Source organism: Drosophila willistoni, unplaced genomic scaffold (assembly GCF_018902025.1).
Source record: "Drosophila willistoni isolate 14030-0811.24 unplaced genomic scaffold, UCI_dwil_1.1 Seg832, whole genome shotgun sequence".
Classification (NCBI taxonomy): domain Eukaryota; kingdom Metazoa; phylum Arthropoda; class Insecta; order Diptera; family Drosophilidae; genus Drosophila; species Drosophila willistoni.
Genome location: NW_025814729.1, coordinates 45,777 through 49,433, shown reverse-complemented (window position 1 = coordinate 49,433; position 3,657 = coordinate 45,777).

Genomic DNA, 3,657 nt, shown 5'->3' with positions numbered 1-3,657 from the left:
TGAATCAAAAATCGCGTTTGAATTGTCGAAAAATTTGATACAAACAATTTTGTCACCTTGATTCGTCTTAAAAATTGGAAATAATATAAATTATAATAAAGTAAAATTATTATTTGGGACTTCCGTTCCGTTCGGTGAATTAAAAGGATATTCTTAAGGTCATTTAAAAGTAAATGGATTTTGCGGGTGTCAAAAATGTAATTGTATAAAAAAACCAGAGGGCCGGGGATAACTTCGACCGCGACGTCGTCTGCATATCCCACTACTTCGCACCCTTGGGGCATGCTGAGCCTTACTCTTTCCTTACCTATAGCCATCAAAAGTGGAAAAACGTTTAAGCTAAAAAGGCTAATGTTTGCAAAAGAACGGATTACATAGGAAATAACGGAGTTATTGATCAAAGTCACTGTTTTCCACCGATCGTTCCTATAGGAGCTTTATGATATAGTTACCCGATCCTTATCAAATTTGGCACAATCATTAACAGATATATTAAACTAACAAATGTTTAATTTGAAAGCAATCGCGTCAAAAGTAACGAAGTTATTCACTTTGGTGAACACTGTTTTCGAAAGATCGTTCCTATGGGAGCTATATGGTATAGTCACCCGATCTTGATCAAATTTGGCATAGTCGTTTAAATGTGTAATTAACTCACCAATATTAAAATTCACGACAATAGCTCAGAAAATAACGAAGTTATTAAGAAAAGTCACTGTTCGTGACTTTGCCATTTGTATGGGAGCTATATGATATAGTGGTCCGATCCGGCTGAATCCGAGATATACAATGCCTGCAGTATATACAAGCCTACATGCAAAATTTCAGCTCTGTAGCTCTTACGGTCTAGGAGGAGTTTGCGTTGATCCAGACGGACGGACGGACGGACGGACATGGCTATTTGAACTCGTCTCGTCGTGCTGATCAAGAATATATATACTTTATATGGTCGGAGATGCTTCCTTCTATGCGTTGCACACTTTTGACCAAAATTAATATACCCTTTTTGCAAGGGTATAATGAAGTATTCACGCCACCGGGTGAACAGCAGTGAGCGGCGAAGAGCAGTGAGGAGTGAGGAGGGTTTTTTGATCCTTGGCATCTACGGTCACACCAGGAGGAGTGGAGTAACCCGAACACCCGTTCTTTTCTTGTGATTTGCTTTTTTTCGATTGTAATTTTTCCAACCCGATGGATGCGGGTGTGTCGGGACATATTGTCACTTAAACAAATAAATCTTAATTAATTTAAAACGAAGTTTTTCGCTTTATTTCTTTTCGTTTTATTTATTTGTATCCTTTGGATCCTTCCGCCCCTCCACAAACATTGGTCCTTCGAGCCGGATATCCGTCCGCTCCTCCAGCTTGCATCGGCGGAATTCCTGATAAGTACAAAATTTCATTATTCATTTCATTTGCCCCTACATACTAATAAATGTGTGATCGCTTTTCCATAGCGACCTACACACTTTTATATATTGTATGTACATACCTGACCTGTTCCAAGGTTATATGGTAGTTCCTAATCTTTAGCGTGTTTGTCCAACGTTTTCGTTTTCCATTCCACGATTACCCATTTTTATTTATGTTCTTTTCCTCGCACTTGTCCAATTCCACTTTTGTACATATGCATTCACATGTACATGTAGTTTCCACAGCTGTTTGCCAAATCCGCGTAAAAAATTAAAAAACAAAAAAAAAATTAATTAAAGTGTTATAAAAAAATAGAAAAAAATAGTAATCAAAGTATTTATCGCGATTTCTTATGTGTTTGAATTATTTCCATGCCAAACTAGTTTCCTCACGCGCGTATCCACTTGCATACATACATCGTCATCTGTTGATGTACGCGCATATGTACATATCCATATACACATAATTCATTCGCACATTTACCAGAACACAAAAAACAAAAAAAAATTTTAATAGCAATTAACGTATGCACCGCGATTTCTTGTGCGTTCGAATTGGTTGCGAAATTAATTTCCTCACGCGCGTATTTGAAAACCGGTGCACTTGCTTACATATGTACATACCTACTTACATAGTCATACATTAATGCACGCACATATGTACATATCCACAACACAAAATCCATCTCGGTGTCGCGCATTGATTTAACAAAAAAAAAGGGGGGGAAAGGAACCCAACATCCAACTAAATGACAAATTACTTACGTTTTTTGTGAACAACGCGTGTGCATACATATCTACATACTTACCTGTGTACTTACGCATGTACGTACATACATATATCAAAGCATTCGTCCATATGCACTGATCGGGTATTTTGTTTGTTTTCGCGCACAACACTCGAGGTGTGTAAAAACGTTCGTTTTGTTCTTTTTCCTCCGCACAACCACAAAAAAATTTATTAACATATATATTATATATATTTTATATATTTTTTCCGGCCAGTATTTTGCGCCCATATTTCTAAATAAATACATATTTATTTTTTTTTCCAGCATTATCGTGCCCATATATTTTTTCTTTTATCCTATACATCTTTATTTATATATTTCATCCGTGTTTTGTTTTATACGTTATCCCATCGTTACTTACGAATCCATTTAAACTGGTTTTGTAATCATTTCGCTTCGCCTACGTGTAATTTTCGATCCGCATTCTTGCGTTCGTATATTGTTCCGCATCTATCCCCATTAAAAGGGCTCCGTTTCCGAGCCACACGCGAGAGAATTCTCCCGCAATCCTGCGGTGCACAGTGAGAAAGTTCTTGCGCCCCCATACAGTCCACTTCTCATTTTTTGTGGTTTTTCAAAAAAAAGCGCACAAACTCGGTGTTCGTCGGTACACCCCGGAGTATGTCCACGGAGCCGTCCAAGACTGCGCCGAAGTCTAACAGTCTTTCGTCTCCCTCTGCAACTCCAGAGAAGGTTCGGCCTCCGAAAACTTTGGTGACCGTGAAGCGTACGGATATTTCGCGCAAGTTCTCGTCCGTTCTCAGCCGCATCGAATCCCCAAGATCCCGTCCGTCTTCGTCCAGCCTACCTCAGGGTCGCAGATTCTCGGTTAAAGTCTCGAGTGAACACAAAGGTCGTTCCAAATTTTTAACCCAGACCCAGATCCCGCACGTTGTTGTGAAGCACTGTTCTGATGCTCCCGTCACCCGATCCGTATCACAACAGCGTAGAGAACACTCCAGAATGTCCCTCTCCGATTTCGTTCTGGCGTGCGACGCATTGACTCTGTTTGAAGCTCGTGAGAGTGAAGCTCTAACTTCTGAAGTGCCCTTGTTTTCCATTAAAATGCACTTAGAGCAGCTCAAATCCCTTTGGTCAACTGTCGAGATGGAATACTCACGTTGCCTTGACCGTCCAAACCGACGAGGAAAGCTTGGCAAACATAAGCCACATCAAGGCGAAGCACGAATACGCTTATGCGGCGTATGTGCGATGCAGAACGTTGTTCGGAGAACGTATCGAACAGCTCTCGGCACAGATGACGAGTCTTATGCGTAAGCCGACCGCTCCGTCGGGGCCGCCGGGGCATAGAGTTCCTCCGTGTGAGGTGGAGACATTTGATGGCGACAGCCTAGCATGGCCCACATTCCGCGATTTGTTCGCCGCCATCTATATCGCCAAACCGTACTTGTCACAAGTGGAGAAGCTCTATCACTTGAACACCAAGACGCGAGG